Source organism: Mauremys mutica, chromosome 7, assembly GCF_020497125.1.
Source record: "Mauremys mutica isolate MM-2020 ecotype Southern chromosome 7, ASM2049712v1, whole genome shotgun sequence".
In the NCBI taxonomy this organism is placed as follows: Eukaryota; Metazoa; Chordata; order Testudines; family Geoemydidae; genus Mauremys; species Mauremys mutica.
Window position 1 is genome coordinate 90,880,256 of NC_059078.1, and position 8,078 is coordinate 90,888,333.

The following is an 8,078-nucleotide window of genomic DNA, read 5'->3' on the forward strand; positions in this document are numbered from 1 at the left end:
TTTTTTATTTTTATTTTTTTTTAAAGTGGATCTCTTGTGTGGACTGGTCCAGGCTGAGGTTGATGGTGGGGTGGAAATTGTTGAAATCCAGGTGGATTTCTTCAAGGGCCTCCTTCCTGTGAGTCCATTTGATGAAGATGTAATCAATGTAGCACAAGTGGAGGAGGAGCACTAGAGGACAAAAGCTGAGGAAGCATTGTTCTAAGTCAGCCTTAAAAATGTTGGCATACTGTGGGGCCATGGGGGTATCCATAGCAGTACCGCTGACTTGAAGGTATAAGTTGTCCCCAAATCTGAAATGGTTGTGGGTGAGGACAAAGACACAAAGCTCAGCCACCAAGTGTGCCATAGCCTCATCAGTGATACTGTTCCTGACAGCTTGTAGTCCATCCTTATGTGGAATATTGGTGTAAAGAGCTTCTACATCCATAGTGGCCAGGATGTAGTTTTCAGGAAGATCACCAATGCATTGTAGTTTCATCAGGAAGTCAGTGGTGTCTTGAAGATAGCTAGGAGTGCTGGTAGCATAGGGTCTGAGGAGAGAGTCCAAATAGCCAGATAATCCTGCTGTAAGAGAGCCAATGCCTGAGATGATGGGGCCTCCAGGACTTCCAGGTTTATGGATCTTGGGTAGCAGATAGAATACCCCTGGTCGGGGCTCTAGGGATGCGTCTGTGTAGATTTCTTCCTGTGCTATAGCAGGGAGTTTCTTGAGCAGATGGTGTAGGTATTTTTGGTACTCTTCAGTGGGATTGGAGGATAGTAGCCCGTAGAATATGGTGTTGGAGAGTTGCCTGGCAGCCTCCGGTTCATGATGACTACAGCACCTCCTTTGTGAGCCTCTTTGATTATAAGTCAGAGTTGTTTCTGAGCCTGTGGATGGTGTTGCGTTCTGTACAGCTGAGGTTATGGGGCAAGTGATGCCGTTTGTTCACAGTTTCAGCTTGTGCACGTCTGCGGAAGCACCCTATGTAGAAGCCCAGTCTGTCATTTCAACCATTAGGAGGGGTCCACGCAGAATTCTTCTTTTTGTAGTGTTGGTAGGAGGGTTCCTGTAGGTCAGTGCTCTGTTCAGTGGTGTGTTTGAAAATATTCCTTGAGTCGGAGATGGCGAAAGTAGGTTTCCAGATCACTGCAGAACTGTATCATATGCGTGGGGGCGGTGGGGCAGAGAGTCCCTGAGATAAGACAGACTCTTCTGTTGGGCTAAGTGTGTGGTTGGATAGATTAACAATATTGTTAGGTGAGTTGAGGGTACCACTGTTGTAGCCTCCTGTGGCATGTAGGAGTTTAGATAGTTTACTGTCCTTTTTCCTCTGTAGAAAAGTAAAGTATGCATTCTAAATGGCTTGTCTTATTTTTGTAAAGTCCAGTCACATGGAAGTTTGTGTTAGGGTGACCAGATGTCCCGATTTTATAGGGACAGTCCCGATTTTTGGGTCTTTTTCTTATATAGGCTCCTATTACCCCCCACCCCCTGTCCCGATTTTTCACACTTACTGTCTGGTCACCCTAGTTTGTGTGGAAAGTTGGTTTTGTATGAGAGTCTCCAGTTTTGAGAGCTCATTCTTGATCTTCTCCTGTTTCCTGTACAGGATCCTGATCAGGTGGTTCCTCAGTTTATTTGAGAGTACGTGGCACAATCTCTCACCATAGTCAGTGTAGTATGTCAGTTGCAATGGATTTTTTACCTTCAGTCCACTTGCTATGATGTCCATGTGTTTGCACTTGCACTTTTATTTTTGCTCCAGGCTGACAGATTCTGAGAAAAGCTGACACCCAGTGCAGAGGAAAGAGAAGCAGGAATGGGAAGGGAAAAACAGGTGAAAACCCTGTGTTTGGAAAATTTTGCAGGCTTTTTACTACGCAAGTATCCAAGGGATTTATTTCTAATATTCTGCCAGTTTTGTTTGACCTTTACCTATATTTTTGCAAATGTTAGAGGGCGAAGTTAAACGTGAGTGGGCTATGTAAGTGGGGCAGCTTGTGTATGAATTAGGAAGGATTCTATGGCATTGGAGAAAAGACTGACTCCTTCACTGGTGTGCCTCTAAAAAATGTGACATTTGAGTTTTTTAAAGGGTAGTTTTAAGAAATTGAAGTGCTTATTATTTATTCCAACATCCGAGGCTCAATCCAGCTAACCTGTGAGTTTAGCCCTATGTATTAAGATAACAGAGTTTTACAGTTAAGGACAGGTGTCAGTGAATAAGTAAAAAGATAAACAGAAAAGTTAAAGTTCTGGTCTTTGGAAATATTAACCTTGTTAATCAATTAATATAATAGACTGTCAGCATTCTGTAGAAATGAAATGCTGCAAATTGGCATGTACATTATACAATAGCTAAATCCCCCTTCCTCTCAGCACAGCTGGTTGTTCCTTCCTTCTGCTATGTGACCATTAAGCTCTGTTGCATATTAAGGGGACTGTTGCTTACTGGAGAGAACAATTTATTTTCCTTTCTATTCTAGGCATTAAGACCATACTTATCACTGTGATAGTTCCCCAAATAGGAACCATTTCCAGTGTGAAATAAAATCTCTAGTCAGCATCCACCCGGGTTTCATCCAAAATAGTAAAAATACTAACTGGAGATTTCAACTTGTCAAACTGCAGAAATAGTGTTGATTAAAGATGCTCGTAATAAACTGGACAAGCATGGATCTGGAGGTTTATCAGGAGGGTGGGGAATAAGTGTAGAGAAACATTTTTTTCCTCATTACATTTCACAGAAATGATTGATATCGTTTGCAAAGCTACAGTCAAACATTGTAATGGAACTGTCACCAGCAGCTAAAGATTTTAAAGAGCAAAGACAAATCTCAAACTTCTGAAGTTAGGGGCTGAAACTCCTAATTAATATTCTTTCAAAAGATCATCTTTTGTTTTCTCCTGAGAATAGTATAATTAAAATGAAACAAATGCACCACACAATTGAATTTCTTTAGACTATGAACTTCTATTCAGCAACAGAAATTACTATGTCACATCATTAAAGCAAAACAGTTAATTCTTTAGCACAGTAGATGACACTAAATACTCAAGTATTATCTGGTTAACTCCCAAGATAATTCACATGACACAAGAGTCCTCTGTTTTTTCCCCAGCTGCGATACCATCACATGGACTTGTGCACACAGACGGAGCACATCTGAAAATACTAAAATGGTGTTCAGGTCTGACTTAAAAGCGAGTAACAGTAACTAGACAGAAGAAGGTGAGTTAAAAGTGAAATGGTAGTTTGTAGTTTTCTTTGAGTGTGGGGAGGTCTCTATTACTGTTGCAAAGAAGAATAGATCAAAGCACACTAGTGAACTATTAGTGAATGGTAGCAGGGTCCACGTGGAGAGTGTGCTATAGCTTTACACCCTGGTTTGCCAGACACTGACAATTTGACTATAAATGCCCTTGGTCACTCTCAGTGGGGTTTTTGTTGGGGTGTTATGGTATGGCTTCTTCTAACCAACAAGAGAGCATTATATTCAGAATCCAAACCAACACAGTGATGTGTATTATATGTCAGGTAAATTCAGAAGAAATACTAAGCCTGAAAAACTACAAATCTGAAACTAGTCAACCGTGTGCTAAGTGTTACAGAAAATGAAAACAAAACATGTGCTAAGTAACAACCTGCCAGTGAGTAAACAAAAACTACTCTAACTGAAATGAGATGTGGACGAAAACAAACATAAGAGACCGACAACATTAAATGAATTGATGTAAAATGGTTGACAAAAGTGATATTCCATTTATAGGAGAATAGTTGAAGCTCCACAAGAAACAGAAGACTGAGTAAATGTTGAAAAGTAAAATTATAATTCCTAAATCATTGACAAAAGAAATGGTAAATGTAATTTATTCTGGACATTTGGGAACTAAGACATAGGGCCTAAGTCTGTATATTTTGTGCACCTCAATGGAAGAAACAAAAAGTAAAGTTTTGGGGATTGATCCTGAAAAACAATTCAGCACAGTGACCTTTACTCCCACAGTGTCCTATTGTATTAGTGAGGATCCATGCGAGGGTATGGTCAGGTTCTTTTTCAAGAGTATTTTTGTAGGAGAAATTGTGTGTGAGGAATACATGTATTCCTAGCATCAAAAGCCTTAATTAAGGATCAGTCCTGCTTCCAGTGAAGTCAACAACAGAACTCCTGTTGACTCCAATTGACTCTTGAGCAGGCCAAACCCCAGACATCCTTCATTCATGAAATATTAGCTTGTCCAGGCAAACACAGAGAACAAACATGTTCATGTAGACTTGAAATGTGTATTTGCTAATAGAAGACTGCTATTGAAGAGGTTTAACATACAGTTGCACAGCTTTGGGATACTGGGGACAACCTTGTGATTAGTCTTATAAAATACACGTTAGTGAGGGTACAGTACACGTAAAGAGTTTTATCAGCAATAGGCTACAATTTGTCAGTAAGGAACCTCATAGGCTTGCACAAGAGTGAAGATTTGAACATACTATTCTGTCATGAAGAAATTCATCAACAAAGTTTTTGGCATAGAAGAAAGTATATAGTATACAAAGGCCCAGGAGAAAAAAGAAATGGTCCAAAGAGCAGTATCTTGGAATATATTAGAAATGCTTCTACAGGAGAGTGGGGCTTACTAGCCTTAATGTTGATGAACAGGGTTGAAATGAAAAGATGTCCAGCACCCCTTCTATAATTTACTGGTCAAGTAGGAGCAAACAGATAAAATTAACACTAGATTAGCAAAAGTGCTTCCAAAAAGACACAGCCATTTAGATGGCACATGGAAGCCAACTCCTGTGATGCTCATAGCAATGCACCAAAAGCTAAAATATTCAGATGCAGTAGACGACATCTGATGAAAACTGAATGAGTAATAAAGATGATCTGTGTCTTTGGGGCACAATAATGAAGAATCTCCAACATGACTTAGAATCGATAATCAAAATAAGTGCATACAAATTACTGGACAATGCAAATATAAAGATACAACTGAACGGTGAAGTAATGATACAAAGCATCTAGTGGAAGAGTAATCTTCCAAACATGTGATAGAGACTATATGTTACCTAGTTCAAGTGCCTGAAATAGAAAATAAGTTTTGTTCTATTAGTTGATTCTGTTCTACTATATGTGAGTTATTACTAAGCATAAAATGGCTTTTTTGCTTACCTACGGTCACTACACTACTGACAACTAACTCATTATCTTGTAAAGTGCTTTGGGATACCTTGGGTATTAAAGACAGAAAGCCCAATTCTATACCATTCTTTAGGCTGTTACTGTATCTCTTCTTGTAGGGAAGCTGCATCATCAAGACACAAAGGAAAACACTCATAAAAGAATGTCAAGAAGATGTGGCAGAAAAATCCACTTTGTTTCATCCTGTTGTAAATTCCAGATCAAATAGTTATTTAAATTGATGGTGACCATCAAATTTAAAAATAATTATATTCCTTTCAACATTTGAAATGTCACATTGAATATTATACATCACATACAACTCTAATTTTAAGGTGTCCAGACTTTCACTTGCAGCTTTCTTGTATATCCTCTTTTTGACCTTCATCTCATCCTATTTTATGCCCAATTAAAAAAAACAGTGTTTCTGTTATGCTCATATTGCCAGTGATAGTTTATTTGCTTATTAATGTATATATTTTGGAATATATTTACTTTGTGAGACGATAAGCAAAAAGATTATTGCAAAACTGATTTATTCCTGGCAGCTGGTTACTCTGTGCATAAAACACATTGAACAATCTAGCTGATGGGAGAAAGGAGATTTGAAGTTTTATTTTGTGTTACAGAACCTTTATTGTTAATTGAGAAACCAAAACTATGCTCTATGTATTACATGCACAATTAGTTTTTCCAGATGCACTGGTCAAATTATAACTGATCAAAGGACAGACAGCAGAGAAGTTAGGATAATGGAAATGAAAAAAATCTCTTCTGAAAAGCACTTATCTTTCCTTAAGAGAAAAAAGTGTGCATCCCCTTGAACTGCACATTTTCCGCTGTCAAAGCAGCACAAAGTGAAGAGACACAATAGACATTTCTACATCATTTGAAAAGGCTTGTATTGTCAACAAATAAGACTGAAATTTGGGGATGCATGTTTTGTATGGAAAGTAAAGTCAGAAAAGCTGTGAAGGTTCATTAACAGAACAATGGAGCTACAGATTAAAGGTAGGAATACATTTACATCATTAACAGCACTAGAGCTTGTGAAGTTTGAAAGACTGTTTTCATGACAATTTAAGACTCAGATTCTGGAGGGTTATAAAACTGGAAATAGGTTTAATTAGTATAAATATTAAGTATGTTACTGGTGGGAAAGAAAAAAATGCCGAGATGGAAAATATATACTCTAAAATATATATAAAATGCAGATACGAATCAAAATACCATATCAGTGTAGCATCTGGTAGAATGATGCTGCTGATAATATGGAGAATTAAGAAAGCTGGTGATTTTGAGGACATTGTCCCTTTTATGTGGGAGGGTAGGAAGAGATGAGTCAAGGAAAATATATCACACATTAAATGATGGAATAGGCATTAACAGAGGACGAGATATCTACTCTTGATTCCGTAGTGATTCTTAGGAATACAAAGTGTTGGTGAACAATGTTCCATTTCTTCATTTCATGTAATTCATGATATGATAAGGGATAAGATCCCTGATGACACAAATCTGGCTCTGGTGATGATGCATTTTTTTTTTTACCTAGTTGTCTCTGCTGAGTCAGTAATTTGGCTCCACTGGTTCAGCATGTCTAGATTGCAGAGCTGAACTCACAGAGGCCTAGGCCTTGAAATAAGCTCAGCAAGCTAATATGATGGTCCAGTAACCTCAAAAAGGCCTTCGCTATCACATCTGTCTTAGCAAACTACAGGTGTTGAAACAGTCATGATGCCTAGAACCAGCCCAGCAAGGCAGACTTTACAGAGGCCTGTCCTTGACAGTAAGCAAGCAAGCTAAAGGTTTTCAACCAGTGAGCTTACAAAGGTGACTTAACATCACTGTGGCAGCTAAACATGGTGAGTCAGTGATCTTAAAGGGGCCTGTCCAAGTGAGCCAGTCTCTTGACACAAGACCAGAAAGCAAATGCTGCTGAATGACGCACCTCCCAGCATGCCTGAGCTGATGAATCAGTTATCTCTGAGGCACATGCTTTATTTGTGTTTTATAATTGTTTATTTAGGAAGCATAAAAATCATTTTTAAAAATCATCATCATGAAGTACCAAAAATGCAATATTAACAAATACAAAACACTTTTTCATTTGAGAAACATTATGCACTGGTATAATCAAGTTTTTCTTTTTGGGCAAGGTACTGCCATGTAAGAAGATGAACCTTCTTACACCAGACAGGGACTTGCCTTTGGATATTTCCAACTTAACAATTCTGTCTTTATTGATTACCATGCCACTGCAAGTCTATTATAGTTATTAATAGTAAAAAAAAATCAGTTAAATGCAATAATTTCCTTGCAGATAAATGTACTTTGAGTACTGGAAAAATAGGACTCAAATATTTAAGTATCTATTTGTTTTCTGTCTATTTTGCTATGTACATATTTGATGTACTATCTATTCTTTAGCAGTGATCTTCCATGCCTTATGAAATCATTCTTTTGGTTTTGGGGAATTTTGTTTCCTTGTTCCATGAAAAAGCCTAATTGCTATTAATAGATCAGATATTAATTCTTCATTTATTTGAGTAAAACCATTTCTGCTAGGAAACCCTGAGGATTACTTAAAGGATCATTTGGTACTAAATATCTATCATTTTATAATTGTTTATGAATCGCACACCAATATTCATTAGTTGTGCATAAAATAATATTTTTCCTAAAATCTATTATCTTTAAGGTTTTTTTTATTGTATCACAAATCAATGTTGCTGGTCCCCTTTCCTCTTGAGCAATTAGTCTACTCCAATCATCTTTCCACCATAACATACATGGACTTTTTCTTGTCAGGAAAATTGATGGTAAAAATGGATATGTATTTTTTGGTTGCCCATTCATCCAGAAACCATCGCTTTTCTAGGATGTAAGAAATAACGTCTAACTTGAAGGTA

General features: G+C 37.7%; 1 long non-coding RNA gene across 1 annotated transcript in view; it reads left to right on the plus strand.

The window, feature by feature from the left end:
* LOC123373868 overlaps positions 1 to 5,386 on the plus strand; it is a 153,958-nt gene extending 148,572 nt beyond the window's left edge. Inside the window, exons 4-5 of the long non-coding RNA XR_006580902.1 lie at positions 3,109 to 3,218; positions 5,286 to 5,386. This is a non-coding gene — a long non-coding RNA (uncharacterized LOC123373868). The remainder of the gene's footprint in view (positions 1 to 3,108; positions 3,219 to 5,285) is intronic.
* The last annotated feature ends 2,692 nt before the right edge of the window (positions 5,387 to 8,078 follow it).